General features: G+C 36.8%; 1 protein-coding gene across 5 annotated transcripts in view; it reads right to left on the bottom strand.

The window, feature by feature from the left end:
- The window catches only part of GPC5 (glypican 5), a 606,863-nt gene that overhangs the window by 541,555 nt on the left and 46,432 nt on the right, over positions 1-18,876 (bottom strand). The window lies entirely within an intron of this gene.

Genomic DNA, 18,876 nt, shown 5'->3' with positions numbered 1-18,876 from the left:
ACCATTCTGAGCACATTTCACAACCATGTAAAAAATCAGTCACTTTTTTAATGTCATCTTTTCATCAAAGATTACCCATCATGGTACAATTAATCTAAGGAAGTACAGACATCTTCAGTACAGGTCTAGATTTTGGTTTTACAGAGGCATCCAATACTGTTCCAGTGGAGTAAATCTGGGCTATAGCTCATTTTTTTCCATAGACTATAAAAGGAGTGGGAACTACTTATATTGTAAACATAAAAGATACAATGAAGAAACTCTAGATTAAGCTCCTGAAGATGATTTTTTCTATTGCCTACTGTAAGGCAAATTTTCTTGTCAACACTGGGACACCTGCACTTTAGTGCCTCCAGATGTTGGAAGCCTTGTAAAATATTTAGTGATGAAATGTGCTACTGTACACAAAGTCTAAAACCTTGCCATAAGTTTCTTTAAGTACAACATATCCCATTTTCTAGGGGCTGTTATGTGCAGAACAAAATTATTTTAGAGGAATTACAAGTTGAATATAATGAAATAACCCAACATAAATTTAAATCTGGATAAAATATGTAGAAGCACAAAAAGCAGTTTATGACAGTAAAATAAATTAATTAATTCCAAATGTTACACTACAGTATGTTATATGTTTCTGCCAGATGTTTCTCTTTACACAAACTTTATTATGTCGCAAAGGGCAATTTGTTTTAATGAGAATATTTTTTGAGGATAATATTTATTCTGGAAAGTAGTACTTCTCTAGCTTCACATTCTAATGAGAACAATTTCCTTTGATTCATTGGTGTTACCATTTATATGTTGACTCAGTCAAAACACCAATTAGCTGCACACATGCTGCAAGAGTGAGAAAGCAAGAAAATGCTGATTAGGGTCCCAATCCTGAAAACTCTTGATTAATACCATTAACTCTGTGGAGCTCTTTGGATGGACTGATTGCATGATTAGGAGCTTTAAAGAAGCAAAATTACTAAATAATTTGGAATAAATTCCAAGTATAGGATCTGTTTCTCTGCTTTTGCATGTGAATATACTTCTCTAGTCCATTGGGTAGCTATTTTTTAAAGCTGTTTTCCATCAATATGTATTGAATATGTATTTGTCTTTTATGTCTGCTACATGATTACTTAGCTATTGCTTCAGATTTAGAATCAGAATTCCGGTATTGACAAAATTCAAATACACATATACAAGTGCTCTCATATTTTAACCTATATCTCACTCTTTCAGGCTGCTACCAAAAATATAACCTAATTTAAGCGCTGAAAAGTTGAAATCTAAAAATAGGGATTTTGCTTTAGAAAATGAAATTGTTTCAATTTGGCTTTAGCTTGCTAGCTTCTTCTAGCTACTTTGCTCAACACAGATTTTCTCACGAAAATATAAGTCAGTATTAGATCTAGAAAGACTCAGATGTTTAAACAAGTAAAAAGAAGCCAGTTTATCTTTCAGTGCACAAATTAGTCCCTTGAATTTCTGCATGTTTTAGGAAGTCTCTATCTGAAACTGGGATCACAGGAAATTTATACAGCACATGGATCATGCATAACTCAGAATCATTCATTTCTTGAATTAGCAAGGCAAATAAAATGTGGGTTTATTTGTTTGTTTGTTTGGTTTGTTGTTTTTTTTCCCTGCAGAGCAATCTCTACAGGTAAAGTTCAGTTATAAAATTACACATTGAAAATACAGTACCTTTCAGTGAGTACTGTAACTCATCATGTCAATTTTAACAACTTAATTTCTAAAGATTTGCCTTCTGATGCTGATTGCAAAATTATAGTGTCCTCTGGCCCCACATCTGAATCACAAAAAAAATCTGGTAGAGAACTGATTTTAGCAAACTGCATACAAGCAGGAATTGAAGCAATACAGAATAGATTCTTCAATTTTTCATTTTAAATTACAGTAACAAACAACAAATAAAACAAATCTGCTGACTTAATGATGTTTTTTGTACACAGCAGCTGGAATATGTAGGAAGTAGCTGTAATACGTTAATGAAGTTTAACAGTTTTAACATGCAGTTTTATAGCAAACTCAGTAACATTATTAGATTTTTGGTTTCACATAGAAATTGAGGACAGCCACTAATTTGAAACTTTTATTAGTTTCTCTAAGTTATTTTAGAAGAAAATATCACTTATGTAGCTCAGAAGCAATCAATGAGCTTAATTAAGCTACATTTAAAAAACTGAGATCTATTTAGCATAAGTGACATAAATGACATTTTTTAATTTGTTAACAGGAGTATGATTAAGTTTATTTTAAAAATGCTTGTTTTCAGGGATCACTGGGGTTTATGTATTTTTTTTATTTAGAGGAAAAAGAAGTCATAGAATCAAAATTTCAGTTGAAATTTCAGCCTTAGGATCTTTTGAGTCCAGCCATTCACCTAGCACTGCCATGTCCCTGAGTGCCACATCTACATCTCCGCACCAACAGGGATAGTGACTCTACCTTTTCCCTGGGCAGTCTGTTCCACCGTTTAACAACAGAATATAGAATTGTTTCCTGAATTTTAAACCCCCCCTCATGCAATTTGAGGCTCTTTTCTCTCCTTCCATCATTTCTTACTTGGCAGAAGAGGCCAACCCCCACCTGGCTACAGCCTCCTTTCAGACAGCTGTAGAGACGGATAAGGTCTTCCAGCTGTCTCCTCTTCTTCAGGCCAAACAGGTCAACCTTCTTCAGCTGTTCCTCACAGGACTTGTGCTCTAGACCCTTCACCACTTCCACTGCCTTTCTCTGGATTTGCTCCAGCACCTCAATGTCCTTCCTATAGCGAGGGGGCCAGAACTGAACACAAAATTGGAGGTGTGGCCTCACCAGTGCAGACTACAAGGGGGAAATCACCACCCTGGTCCTGCTGGCCACACAATTCCTGATACAGGCCAGGATGCCATTGGCCTTCTTGGCTACCCGGACACACTGCTGGATCATGTATAGCCACTGCCAAACACACCTACAGGTCCTTTTCTGCTGGACAGCTTTTAGGGCACTCTGCCCCCAGCCCAGGATCCAGAACTTCCCATTGCTGCACTGCAAGCCACTGGCCTCAGCGCACTGATCCATCCTATCCCTATCCCTCTGCAGAGCCTTCCTACCCCCAGCAGATCAACACTCCTGTCAAACCTGGTGTCACCTACAAACTGACTGAGGGTGCACTTGATCCCCTCATCCACCTTGCTGATAAAGATCTGAAACAGGGTTGGCCCCAATACCGAGCTGTGGGAAATCCCATTGACGACTTCCCATCAGCTCTGTCTAACCCCACTCACCGACACTCTCTAGGCCCAGCAACCCATAAAGATTTTTATTCAGTGAAAACTGCACCCATCCAAGCCCTCTAAGAGCAGTCATGTTTAAAAGCAGTGTGGACATCGATCGATGTATTCCTTCTCAAGTTACTTCTCTATGCATTTTTAATAATTAATTATCTCATTGCACAAGTTAAAAATTTTATTTTAAATACATCAAACACAATTGCTAATTATTTTACATTCTGCTGCCTTATGTCTATTTTGATTTTTAAATTGCCATGAATACACATTACTTAAGGTAATGACCTAAGCCCATGAATAAAATTCAGAAGGAATTATACATGCAGCAAACTGATAGTAATCAAGAAAGGCAATAAGATCCAAGTGCCAGAAGGGTTTTCAGTCATTTGATACATATGTATAACACTGTGCCTAGCAAATATATCATGTTGTACTTTGAAGTGAGGTTAAGCTGGTATTATTGATGGCTTTATCAACAAGTGCACTGCTGTTGGTTTTCAAGAGCACTTCCCACAGAATTGAAAGAAGAGAATACCCGGAATGCGTTAAGGATGAAACAGCTACAGTCTTGGCAACACATATGATTTCTACTTTTGCCTTTGCAATTCAAAGATGAAATAGAAAGAAAATCCCCATGAGTCAATCTGTAGGACTGACCCATAAGCGACCGGCTAGTCACTGTATCTAGCGATTTCCCCATTGTACATATACTTGGCTGCCTTAATGAGAAAGCTAGCAGTGTATTCTTGTAAAACTTGGCACTGTAAGCATTTCTGGTAAATTCAGACATATACTTGAATTTCTTGGATATTTATCATTCCTAGAAATACTCCTCAATATTGGTGAAAACTGCAGGAGGTGTCCTTCAACACTACTTGCTAGAAAACTGGTGTCCATTTCAATAAATGTTTTTCAGTACTAATGAAAATATTATAGAAATAAATGCAGATTCAAACTGTTTAAAGCACCAAACCATGTGACGTAACTGTACAGATGTTAATGTTGAAAAAGAGACACAATTCCAGTAAAACTGTTCTCACTCTTGGCTGTGCTTGAGATTTTGTTGTGAAGTTTTTTGCAGTTTAATTTCTCCTTTTCTTTGCAAATTAACCTCTCTCAGACCCACTGAACTGCTTATAACCTAGCATACTCTAACTTTAATATTATTAAATATGGAAATTAAAAGCTGATTTAAAATAAACTCATTTGTCTTACCCTGTGCTCTTCCTTAGTAGACAAATAGGTTATTTATTACTTATTATTATTATTCTGTCCCATTCCAACTGTGCAGGCTGATGAAAAATAATTGAAGAGGAAAGAAGAGGAAAGAAGAGGAAAACAACCACAAATACATGTACTTACACATGCAGAAAAAGACAAATACTGCAAATATACAGTGCTAATCTATATGGAGATATAAGTATATACCCATACATGGATGCAAACCTAGCTTGTATCAAGAATTGCTTTGAGCGGTTACAGGGTGAGTGATGCCTTCTGGTTACTTTGTACATTGTAGACTGTTACGGTTCAGCAGACAATTACCAATAAACGAATTGCATCCAAAAGGGATATGGACATCTACATATATCAGATCTATTCCCCTATTCTTTCTTTTTAAATCACTGACACTAATAACATTCTGGTAATCTATACAATAATTAAAATATCTTTTTACTTAGTGCACATGTTGGGGTTTTTTTTGCTAAACAAACTGCTCCTACACTTCACTTTACAATTTGTTTCTAAGGGAGAGTATGCTTGTCATCATTAAAGATTTAATTTAGACTGACAGAATTCATAATGATAATTTCCCTCCTATCCCCTTCAGTTTTTGAAGAACAGTTCCACCTTAACTTTCTCTCTTAATCCTACAGTTTTTTGTGGGTTTGTTTTGTGGTTTTTTTTTTTTTTTTTTTTTTTTTTTTTTTTTTTAAGAATAAATTACAGCTTAAATTCACTGGGTCTATTCATGTTTTTACAGTTTGCAAATTTCTGTCTAATTTGGTTTAAATCCAGCTGCTATTTACTAAGGGCCAGGCCATAATGCAGGCTGTAAGAGAGAAAAGCAGTGTGAGGAGCTTGCTTGGTCAACCAAAGCCAGGCATCAAGCAGCCAGCCCTGCAGAGGCAGCAGTCCCTCATCAGCTGTCATTCCTCACTGCACAGCTGAAATAGTGTGCACTGGCAGATAAACATGAGAATGATTTGAGAAGAAAAAGCAAGTTAAGGCCAGAGGTGGATCTCAACCTCCTGATTCAAAACCTGTTTTTTACCCAGATTGCATAGCTGTGTCTCTCCTGAGACTTGGAATAGATCCTGATGTGTCAACCTGATTGTGTTTGCTTATGACCTTCCTTTTCCTTTTTTTTTTTTTTTCCCCCAAGATTGATTTTGTTTTTTTAAATCACTTAAGCACTTGGCTACTTAAGAGTCATTAATCATTAATCTATCTTATTTATTAATAAGCTTGCTTACTCTCTAGTCCTCCACTTTCCCTTGATATTCTTGTAAAAATTGTATTGATTGTAACTGCTTCAGGTGCCACTAATCTGTTACGTTTTGCTATCCTTACCTTTTCACTGAATTATAAATGACCCTAAGTCTATTCAAACGCACCCCAAGAAATTACTTGTAAGTAAGCAAACACCACTTGGTTTCCTTCTTGCACAGTCTCATGTTTACATATTAAATAAAAGGGTGAAAGACTGCATATGCAGTAATTGCTTTATTGCTCGTTAACTACTTGATGGTCACTCAGAAAGATACTTACTTACAAGAAATAGCTGCAGCCTGGATGGCTGAGAGCACCGAATACATACGGTTAAAAAGGCCTGTGAGAAGGACTGTGAAGCTAGGAAAACAGTAAGACGTGCTGAAATGAGACACTGAAACTCAGTTTTGTTCACTTTTGATCAACTTTCAGTTAATGCCGTTTGCTTGTTGATCCAATTATGGATGCATTCTTCAAGCAGGCTATAAATAAATGAGCAGAATCTTCTAACAAAAACATCACAGAATTACAGTGATTTTTAAAAAACTCAGTACAATAAGATATGTAAGTGATAAAAAACCCATAAAATTAATGCAGATTTCAACTCTGCAGGTTTAGATGTATGCTGATTACAGGAATTAAGATGTAGGTTACCCAATAGTTCTTCTTTGAAGTATATTCTTTCATCTGGAAAACTCTGGGCACCACACACACCTCCTTCGCGCAAGATATGAAAACTTTTTTCTTCCATTTTTAAGATACACTCGCAGCAGCTTGCAAGGCAATAAAATCATTACTTGCTCTTTGGAAAAAAACTTCAACACTAAACGGGAAGGGCAGCAAGGAGGAATTGGCTCCCACTTTGCCTTGATAACTCCAAACACCTAATGCAAAAAACTTTTGTATACTCTCATGTAAACCTTGAACAGAATGGCAAAAAATTCAACAAGAGATTTCATGTGTAGAAAAAAGCATATAAATGTTTCATATTCAGCTTCAGAAGTAACAGCTCTACTAAAACATAATCCACCAGAAATACCAATTCTATTTCCTATGAACATTACTATCATAACATCACTGTAGAAAATACAATTGATTCGATTTGTCACCTTCTAATTGATAGATAAAGCCCAACTGATTTTAAAACTTAGGGAATGATGCTGGTGTGGCATGAAATCTTGGCCTTAAAATTGGACTAGAAAGTTGACTTCAAAGAATCCAGCATTTCATAGCTGACCTCTTGTAAGTAGCGACACTTAACAAAAAAGATAGCCAACTAACACCTATTCTAAATCCACATTAATATGTCAGAGCCAGATAATGTCATTACAAGTCTCAATGATCACACAGTATCTACAAGTTTACTACAAGACACAGGTTTTGCTCAAAAGTAAAAAGTATTTTCATCCACATAAAGTTACAATTAAAGTTACAATTATAAAATTAATAATGAAAAGAGACAGGCAAGTTTTGTCTTTGTTCACAGAGCTTATGTATGATGTAAAAAAATTTAGATAATTGCTGGCATCAGTGCTGACTCCAGTCTGTGCTTTAAGGTAAGTAGGAATACTTCCCACTGAGACTGACTGCCTATGCCAATGCAGTAATAATCTTTAAAAGGAAAAAACCCAATATTGTCAATAAAAATAACTGGTTGACTGATTTGGGATATACATATAGCTAATATGCTTAACTCTAGGGCTAATTTTATCATTACAACAAAATATTAATTGAAACCAGCTGAGAGATTTGATACTGTCTGATTCATACAAGAAATAACTGTATATTTCTTTGGTGTTCTAGTATATAGATGTGAATTACCTGACCCTTTCTTCTTTTAAAATCTAGCTTTGTGCTGTATTTAATAATCTTAGCATCACTATTACGCAGATCATTTCACATGTTGAACATCATTCTTACACAGACTTTGGAATGTTAATATACTTTGTTTCTGCTAGGAATTTAACCTGTAAGAGGTGAGAACTACCTAAATATATACCATTATTCATGGATACTTCTTGGTGTGCAGAATTATCATGCTAAGTCTGTTCTACTGGGACAGATTAGCCCCATAGTCAGTAATGCCCTGGAGCTGCAGTGCCTTTGCAAAGGCACGTGAAGATGTAAGGACTCAATATATCCTATGTCCTCTTGCTAGGGCTTCAAAGCCATATTCTATCTTTCACAGTGCGAGCATTAAGGACATCTTTTTGATCATAGTTTCTGATATCAAATTTATCTTTTATTTCATAGGATTTGTTTAAAATTTTCTTCAAAGCCATGTTATCATTTTAGTGATAAGATACAACTTAAGGTACTACATGAGAAAAAGAACACCAAAGTAACATCTCTAGCCAATAAACAGGCTGCTGTCTAAGAAGCTATAAAATCAGTACAATCCAGCTGTGGGCAGCAATATAGGATTGACACTGAAAGGATGCATTAAGGATGGCACTTGGACAGTGTTCAAAGAGGTGTGAAGATGAGACAAAACAGACAAAAATAACCCAGGGTTGAGAGATTTTCTGTAGGTGTATGAAAGCAAAGATAGAATTAAGAATGTGAACAAGAGATGAAATAGGTAGGTAGAACTCTTACATTACTATCACATATGTAGAGAAAATTAGCCATACTCTTACACTTTTCCTTCATGAAACACAAGTATAAAGCATCATTCTTTATAGAAAAGCAGGTCAAATAAAACCACCTAAAATGAAGTGTTTCTAATGGTCTGAATCACTCAAAGTTTGACTCAGGCTGATTTACTCCCATAACCCCAAGCTAATGCCCTTTCCAGACACATTATAGCAGAGATTCTGCCTGTACTGCAGGATGTGCCTGTGCCAGACTGACGGGACCAAGCACCACATCTGCGTTCAAGAAACTCACAAATGCATGTAGCGGCAGCCACTACAGATTTGTCCATGACATAATACAGGGCTCTGGACATCATGCAATAAACCAAAACGATGACTGATAAATGCCTGATGACAAGTTAACAGCAAAAGAGGGATATTTTGTCACACAAACATCCAAAATGTTACCAGTAACTGAAAACTGATTCCAGTCCTCCTTCATATTTCTGTAATGAAAATTCTGTAAAGTTTTATCTTCAGCAATTCACTTATGTATTAAAAATAACTCTCTGAAAGAGCTAACAGCCAACTGCTTTCATGGTCGCAGTACACTCCTCCTGTTTGTCAAATGCAAACAGCCTACAACAGTCTAAATCAGTCAGTTATCTTACAATCTAGCTATTTATACCTGGTTTTAAAATGTTTTGCTCTATATAGTTTTGTATTAACCATAAATATAGTGAATTTCTACAGCTTTGCAGTTTCAGAAGGTAAATATCTATTGTCTTGCAAGTAACAGGACTGGCAACCCATACAGGTTCCCCTGCAGTGAAACATTGCTGCATTAGGATGTACAGGAACAATTTGATAATAAGCTAACTCTTTACAAGTTACCATCAGCAATATTTTCAAAGTAAAACTTTTTTCTAAATGACATAGTCACAAATTGTTATTGGAAATTCTCACGGTTAACCACAATGATGTGAATTTTCCAACTACCCCTGGATATTAGACAAAAATCTCTGCTTACTCAAGGAATTCCATACTCAATAGAAAATCTGAAGAACAAAAGAACAAAAAAAACCAGCCCAGTGAAGTTCAAAAAGTGCAAAGAAATGCTAGGGATTCTACAGTATTACAAGAATTTCTCTGCTGATCTACATGAAGCATGACAGGTATAATCCAAGCTGCGACAGGAAAGCTTAGTCAAAATCCTACCACAAAGACATGCAAAACACCAAACTATGCTGCTATTAAAACATCACTTTTTGACATGTATGCAACAAAATTTCAAAATAAGTAAATGATTCAATATTGCTGGGAGGGAACTTCTACTGCATTTCCTATTCTATTTCATCATTCATTAAGAACACAAGGAGTGGAATGGAATAACAATAATATCCTATATGTAATGAAATATAACTAATGGACTCTAGATTATAATTCAGAAAAAGACTGCCTTTGTTCTTTCATCTGCCACTGATCAGTGGCTTAAAGCAAATAAAGCCTTTATTTCTGTGAGATTTAAAGGAAATAAATTTACTACTTGTTCTTTGCTTCTTTTTCTAATTTACTTACACTATGAACTTTTTATGATTGATGTTTTCCTTATTATCTCTTCCTTATTGTCTCTGCACAGCACCAGTAGCATGGGAGACTCAGAGAAATCTGTACTTCAATGTGATCCAGTAGCAATTTTAGTTCCAATGAGCTCTTAAATTTATTTTCCACCACTGCTTACTCTTAGAGCTTTAGACACTCTTTTACATACTTCCTCGCTTGTCCTGACAGTTTTCTGGATAGCCATACTTTGATATTCACATATCCTAGGACAGAAGTGTCTCGAGACAAGAACACAGCCAGCTGTTTCCCTCTTACACTCCTAAGTAACCTAAGGTCAAATTAAATTACATCTTCCTCCACCTGAAGGTCTGAAAGAACAGTCATTACTGAGTCTTCACTGCAGCTACCTACCATCTCCTGCAAAGAGATGCTAGTTAGACATAATTTTGCTTCAATGCCAATATTTAACACCATTTTCCTAGCAAGTAAGACAATTCTAATCCAGATGTTCAACTTGATATAGTTTGAACACAAATACTCCATCTCAGGTAGATGTTCTTTTCAGAGTACATGCAACATGCTCCTTTTGAGATTTTCTGACCAAAAAAGCCATAAAGACATGAGCAACACACAGTAAGGGTGGTCATGTTAAGAGCAAAGTGTGTCAGTGGCATACCTATTAAGGATACGAGGAGTGTGAGAATATTTTTCGAGTTGGGAGGATAAGGAAAGGAAAGGAGACAAAATACGGAGACACAAATCCAGGCCAATTAGCATTAGCAAACAATAACCAGAAACAAATCTGGTCAGTCACACTAATTGATGGGCTATCAAAGAACTGTACTTTTCAAGAGATGAGGATGCAAGCCTGGGGTCCTGCATTTTGGAAGAGTTTGGTGGGACTGTGCCAAGTGGTGGGCACTGAGCTGGGGGAGGGAGCAGGAGGAAACAGAAGGGTAGGCAGAAAGAGGTATGAACAAGACAATTGCATTGCTAATCAGTGTTGGACAGAGGAGGTGGGGTTTTTATCCTACAGCTGCTGTGAATGGTGTACATATAAAAATAAGCCTGGGGTACTGGGATGAGTGAGGGACTCAGAGCTGGTGGCTGGAGCGGGACTTGGGTCACAGCCCATATGCCTAGTGTTGGCTGATGGGGTAGTGCAAGTGTGAAGGGGCCTCAGATCCTAGCAGAGGTCTCAGACAAGCAGAGTCCATGCTCATATTTAATGTGGGGTATCTGTGGGATGAGTGTGTGAGTGCTGTGTGTTTACAGCGAGCACCCAGCTGCACCAGCAGCCTGTGGGGCAGGTAAGAGGGGTCAGGATTCAGGCAGAGGTGCCAGCTCTATAAAGGGAACATGCCAGGGATCTCACAAATGTCTGTGTGCTTGGGAACATGGAGAGAGTTGTGTGTGCACTCCGCAGGTGACCTCCTGAGGCAGTCTGTGTGATCAGCCGTGTCGGTGTCCTTGGTGTGGGCGTGCATCCTTTCATCCATGTGTCCCTGTGACACAGACTCAGCTTCACTGTGGTTGAACCTGCACACCTAACAACCCTTAGCAGCCCTAACACACATCGTATTGCTTCAGACAATTCATCAACAGCCCCTTTGTCATTGGAGACAAAGGCAGAAATGCAACCATCCTTGTTCCAACAGAGAGCAAGAAAAAGGAAACCTGACTTTTTAATTTGTCACAAGGACAAAGTAAGCTGAAAGGGAGAAAACTAAAACTCTCATTTACTTTCTGTGCACAGATTCATGTAAAATGTCCAAGCACTCAATAGGTAGAAACTGATGTCTGCCTCTGATCTCATGATTTCTCTTCTGAACACTTGACAAAAAAGCATTTTTCAGGTTATCAACACAATAACTTTTTCCACTGAGACTGGAATGAAATCTGTCTACCAGAAATCCATATTTAGAATGTTCTTGCTCTTTTTTTTTTTTGGGGGGGGCAATAGTTTACATTCTGAGTTTTGCAATTTTGCAAATTTTCCATTTATGTTTACTGTATATTAATTATTGTTCAGGGAAATTATTAAAAAATGAGTAAACAAAATCCATTTCAAGTTAAAAGTTACAACATAACAAATTGGGTATTTACCTGCTTATAATTTGCTGGGAGAGGAAGGGAAAATAGACATTTATCTTTTAGCATAAATTAAATAAATAAAATCATACATACATGCAAAATAAGGTTTATAATTTAGGTAAATACATATGATGCTCAGTATCTCAACTTCCAGATACTTCAAAATGTCAAGAGCAAAACCATGTAAAATAGTGTCTAACAATGTATTTTTAGAACATCACCATCTGTTTTACCTTGTGTAACGCATGTGAAAGTATATATTACGTATTGTATATTGCCATAAGCCAATTAAGGTAGGTAAACTCATCATAGACTTAAAAAATTCAAATATGAAAATGTGTAATAAATGTTTTTCTTCACAATCTTTAACAATGTTTCTCTCAGTTCCCTCAAAGAGACAATGCTTTAGAAAAGAAAACGGGGCGTTTCTTCATTTCAGCCTCAGGAAAGAAATCACTGAAACTGTACCATTTATCACCCTGGAAGGTACTCTATGTGTTTCAGGTAATGGTGAAATACCATGTTTTGTTTGATAATGCAATAACTTTTAATTTGGTTCACTCTGCTTAAGATGGTGACTTGGATAAGGTCAAATAAAAGAACAGAGGAAAAAAGAATTGAATAAGACACATCACCCTAGAACAGCCCAAGTTGGAAAGGATCTTGAAAGTGGTTCAGCCTTTTGTGGGAAAGGGAATCTAGATCAGATTATCACAGAACCTGTCCAACTGACTCGTGAAACCCTCCAATGATGAGCACTTACCTGTAAAAATTGCATTTACTCACTCTAAAAACTTTATTTCTTATACTGAGATGTAAACACTCCAAATGCTACTTGGAGCCATTTCCTCATGTCACCTCCATGTGGCTTTTTGTGGAGACCCTCTGTCCTCTCTGTAGCTGCCCTTTTAAGTACTGCTACACTGGACTTCAGCTAGTGTTAAAAGCCCACCCATTTGATTGACAATAGATTAAAAAATCAGCCCTCTTACTTTGTGTTCAACAATTTCACTCAAAACTGATTAAGAAATGCCAGATAAAGAGACTCCAACCATCCTTGCGGTCCTTATGGAGAGATGAACACTGCCAACACTATGAGCTGCACCTGGAGACCTCTAATAACTCTGTTCAGGTGCATTAGCTTTACTACTCTTGCTTCCATCAACTCTTACATGAGCCTAAGTTCATTGGCTTGGAAGGATTAAAATTTCACAACCGAGCATTCAAATATGCCTGGCGTATACTACCACTTTGGAATGGATTGAAGGACACAGTTAAAAGTCTTGTCACGCCATCCCATCCTCTGCAAACGCCAAGGACTATGTTTCTGTACCATAACCTCTTCTAAAGACTTCCGAAGTCATATAACACATACCCCCTCATTATCTCTAGTTGTTTAGCTGTTGTAACTGACAAAAACAAAAGGTATATAGAGAGATATAATTCTTTAAAGAGCTTTAACTAAGAGTGAGACTGCAGGGCCCTACCAGGAAATACTCCAGATTTACAGCTCTCAATTCACACAGCTCTCCTTTTACAATTTAGACATCCACAAGACTGTGTCTATAGAGATCCCAATATATAGTCATAAACACACAGTATAATTGTTGATCTCTTTCAAATTTGGTAATTTGATTCTTTTTTGTTACTACCACTTAATAAAAAAATGCCTAAAAAAAGTCACACAGATGCTTCCAAACTAGCAACAGATCTAACTCATCTCCATCTACCTCAAGAAATCAGAAATTAAATTTATTATTTCACCTCTTGCCAAAATTATTGCTGTCCCATTAAGTAGAAATCTTCATCAAATACATAATCCAGATGTTCCAGGATGGAAACGGGTTTGCATCTTTGCTCTTTGAATGCATGTACTCTGAAAACAGTATCATTCCTAGGAACAGAACCTTACATCTCCCTTTCCAAACAAAATAGTGCATTCACACTGAAAACAGCTTTTTACTCACTTATACTAGAATAGATCCCATGTAAAACAGCCAGATGGAAACAAAAAAGAAAAATGTATTAGAAGTACTTATCTCCAGTGTAATCCAGACCAGGGATGAGAGACCTCTTCTATGATGTGAAGAAAATAAATTGAAATAGCTTATAGTCTTGACCACAATTAACTTCTCTGTTTCTCCAGTTGGAATTGAAAGAAATCCTATGTCTCTACCTTAAGCTGGAGACATAGGCAGTAATGGTGGAACACTTAGCTAAAATTGCCTCATATCACAGAACCACAGAATGGTTGAGGCTGCAAGGGACCTCTCGAGTTCAGCAGGCCTGATTCTCCACCTCAAGCAGGGCCATCCAGAGCCAGTTGTCCAAGACCATGTCCAGATGACTTGCATATTCTCCATGGATGGACACTCCACAGCTTCTCTGGCAGCCTGTGTCAATGTTTGGCCACCCAACACGACAAAGTGTTTCCAGACTTTCAGAGGGAATCTTCTGTGTTTCAGTATGTGCCCAATGCTGCTTTTCCTGTCACTGGACACCACTGGAAAGAGCCTAATCCCCTCCTCTTCGCACCCTCTCTTTGGGTATTTACAGACATTGGTAAGATCCCCCAGAGCCTTCTATTTCCAGGCTGAATGGTCTCAGCTCTCTCAGCCTTTCCTCATATGAAAGATGCTCCAGTCTCTTAAATTTCTTGGTGGCATTCTGCTGCAGTCTCTCCAATATATCCATGTCTCTCTTGTACTAAAGAGCCCCTCCGGGACACTGTACTCCAGGTTTGGTTCCATCTATGCTGAGAGGTGCAGCCAAAACAGGATACTGGTCTTAGTAAAGAATGAGGAGAAGAAGGAATTGAATGCCTCAGCATATTCCAGGTCCTTTGTCACCATGACCACTGCTCATTCAGCGGCAGGTACAGGTTTTCCCTAGTTAGTATTTGGCTGTTTATATATTCATAGTCTCCTTTATTGTTGCCTTTGACATTCTTCCATAGTTTAAACTTCAAGTGGGCTTTGGCTTTGCTAACTTCATCCCTGTAAGACTGGACAGCAATTCTGTGCTCCTTGTGGGTCATGTGCCCATGATTTCACATTCTGGATACTTCCTTCTGACATCTGACTTTTTCCAGCAACTAGTCTTAGCCTATTTTTCCTATCTTCCAGACCACTGGGATGGACACCTCTTAAACTTGATCCTTGAATATCAACTAGCTTACTTGGCCCCTCTGCCCTCAGGGACCTCATCCCACAGGACTCTTTCAAGAAGATCCCTGAAGAGGTCAAAGTCTCCTCTCTTGAAGTTTAGACTTGTGATCTTGCCTTTTGCCCTGCTCTGGCCTCTCAGGATCTTGAATTCCACTGTCTCATGGTCACTGCAGCCAAGGCTACCTTGTCATCCTATCTCCAATGAGCCTTTCTTCACGCCTGAGTATGAGGTCTAGTTACGCACTTCTCTATCACTTGTGTCAGGAATTGGTCATCAGTCCTCTTGAAGAACCTTCTAGATTTCCTATGTCCTGCTGCATTGTCCCTCCAGCAGATACTGAGATGGATAAAATTCCCCATGAGGAGTAGGGCCTGCATGTGTGAGGTTGCTTCAGGCTGTCTGCAAAATTTCTCACCTGTGGAGTAAGACAGGTGCTTTCCTTTCCTTAAAATAGGCACTTCTTCAGTTACAGACTAGATTTGTGCTAACAAGCGATTACCAGCCAAAATATGAAAGTGCCTTTGTCAAGACACAGAATGTTTGGGAGGGAGACAAACTGAACGGTTGACTAAGATTTGGGAACACTGCAGGTGCCCAAGACCCAAATAAACAATGTTCAGGTGGCCTGGAATTATTGTGAATCTTGAGGAATGTTGTATTTCAGACTCCTACTAGTAAATGTTCTTTAAAAAAAAAAAATCTGGTATTGCAGAACATTTTGTATTGTAGCAGATTAATCTGTGTATTTAAAGCAACTTCAAGCATTTATACCAATGCAATCTCTCTCTGCCCCACTAGTACATTGTATTTTAAAGTCACTATTCATTTTTATCATAAACATGGTTTTTTTAGCTTTTAAAACAAATATTAAGATTAATTTTCTGTAGAACATAAATAATTATGTACTTTTCATTTGTTGAATAATAATTAAAATGAGAAAGTATTCCTTATTGTGAAATTAATTATCATGAAAATACTATAGAATGTGCATCAATAAAACCATTATTCTGTAATAACTAAGAAACCAACTGCAGCATCATCCTTTTTATTTTGTTCTGCAGCCTTTAAATTAGCAGTAAAGAGAATTAAATAAGGTATAATACTTTCCATTTAAAAACCAGCTGATGTAAGAAGAGATATAAATGCAGTGGAAAAGTGCTTGACTTCTTTAATTTTTGACTTATTTTTTTCTTACTCAACCAATTATTTCTGCACCATCTAAATCCTTCCAAAATAATTTCCCACTGGCTGAAGCAAAAGCCACTGCAGGGAGCAAAATCAGCCAATTTTTTAAAAGCTGCCTTCACTGAAAACCTACACAACATGCTACAGATTTCAAGCAGATGCTCTCAGGTTCTAAGATTAAGGAGACTTTGTATTAATGTCTTCCAGTGGCCTTATTCACAAATCCTGATGCCCTTTAGCTTCACTGGAGCCTGAGGTCAGAAAGAATGTGACATAAAAATATTATGGTTATTAATTAACAACAAGTAAATCTATGAGCTAGTAGCAAACTCTGAGAACAGGATTTGTATTGCAGTTTAATCCATTATTTTTTACAATGCAGCAAATTGAAAGGCTTTTGTCTTCATGGACTTTTGAAGTGTACTTTCTGTAACATAAAAACAATAAATACTGTGTAATCACGTATCACATACTGAAAAATAAAGAACAGTGTCACTAAACAATACATGGATCTGACTGAATATAACAAGAACTATCATCAAAATCTTTTAGAAGTATACATGTGAAAGCTTGCAAGGAACTGAAATTCTTTACAGAGATTCTCATAAGCATGACTTTCCTCTCTTACACAGCTTTAGGCAATGAACTGCAAATCAGTCCAAGTAACAAAAATGGAAAATTGTAACTTATTCTCATTATCAGACATTTTTTCATCAGTTTGCTTGGTAATAAAATTTGTTTGTTTTAGATGCATTTTCAATATTTGGAAAACAAAGGAAATGCCAAGGAAAGGAAAAGGAAAGGCAGGAAAAAGAGTGTGAGGGGTGTTGTTTTCTATGGTACAGTTGTGTGTGGAAACTAAAAAGTTGTTACTTACTAAAAGGATGGCCATGAATACTAACTATCATTCACAGCAGCCAAGCAGCCAGTAATGAAATTAATCACTTACTTTTTAAATGAATTTACTTATTTGACTTTATGATGTAAAATAAATATGGAAACTAGTTTATGTAAATCTCCTTTATGTTTTCACAGGGTTACCAAAAATAATTCAGTACATAATACATTCCCCTACTTTCTGAGTCTGCCTAACTTTATGAATACCTATTCAGGCAGCATCCTCTTTGCTCTGGAAGTCCTTTTGCCATTTAATGACAATCCACTGCATTTCCTTATTTCTGAGAGTTTTACACTTTTCTCCTTCCTATAATGGCATTTCAGTGTATCTTTAGGTAAATGGGCATCCAAATCCCACCTAAGACCCCTAGGGAAGCTCCAGAAACTTGCATCATCCGCAGCAGATACCTGCAGGGTAACAGGTATTACCTAAATTTTCTATAACATTGATACCAGAAATAGGCATCAACTCCTAGGCAAATCAAAGGAAAATGCATCTTTCTGGAACCAGAACAGAAAGTTTTTCCACCATAAGAAAGAATCTAATGTACACAGATTCAACTGTTTCTTTAAAAATAAATAGAACATTTTCCACACATCTGAATCAACTCCTATTCACTTGTAACAGTCTCAAAAAAATCAGGGAAATATCTTAGAAATTCTGATTTTTCTCATAGTTTAGCTAAACAGCATGTTTATAATGAAGATTAAAAACTCCATGACAAACTAATGCTATCACAAGTTAGTAACTTAAACTAATAAAAAAGATCACTATATAAACAAATTACTATTTTTAATTAAACAAAATTTTAATTCGTGCTTGAAATTATCATAACTAATTTCTCCAAAGCCAAGTAAGATATCAAAATTCAAACCAATGTGTTATCTTGAGCATCAAGGAAATTTTGAAGATACAGCTTAATTTAAAATCACAGACAGAGTGGCTTTACAACTCAACTGAAGATACTTGTACAGCCACTGAGAGTTTTGTGGATCAAAATAATGAAGAGCATTTAAACTAATTCCAACTGCATGCTTCCACCAAATGAGGATTACATCTCTATCTTTCAAATCTGTAACATTTTGCTACTTTGAGCTGAAGCCTTTCTTGTTTTCCTTCTTTTATTTCAGCAATCACTATGTATAAAGCAAGTAAGAAAAAAAAAAAAATCCTAGGGTTTTTTTTTCTTCATTTTAGTCATCTGCTATATGCAGAGCTTTTGTTTTATTTCCCCTCTCAAAAATTAGAACCCATCTGGAACAAAGAAGAAAAAACTCAGGGGAAGGAAATGAGAGCACTAATATTTGTGTGACATCCAGTGCTCCTAATTCTCTCTGGATTTTTTTTGAAACTGGATCAAAGACCTTCCCAGATATTTCGTACAATAAATTCTTCTAACATCAAAGTACTATTAGATGTCACTATTTTCATCTAGTTTTCCTCTAGATGAAAAATCTCATTGGTTTCAAAGTTTCTTTTTGCTGATCAAGAATGAATTGTAGTCATGTGTGATGTGAAATAGCACAAATTTCCTTAATTACTTGATATTTAATTCATTTGACAACTTTTCTCTTCTACAGTGCAGTTTATTTTCTTTCAAGCTGCACTGAAAAAC

Source organism: Hirundo rustica, chromosome 2 (genome assembly GCF_015227805.2).
Source record: "Hirundo rustica isolate bHirRus1 chromosome 2, bHirRus1.pri.v3, whole genome shotgun sequence".
Lineage (NCBI taxonomy): Eukaryota > Metazoa > Chordata > Aves > Passeriformes > Hirundinidae > Hirundo > Hirundo rustica.
The sequence above is the reverse complement of the archived record's forward strand: the minus strand, read 5'-3'. Positions and strand labels throughout refer to the sequence as shown.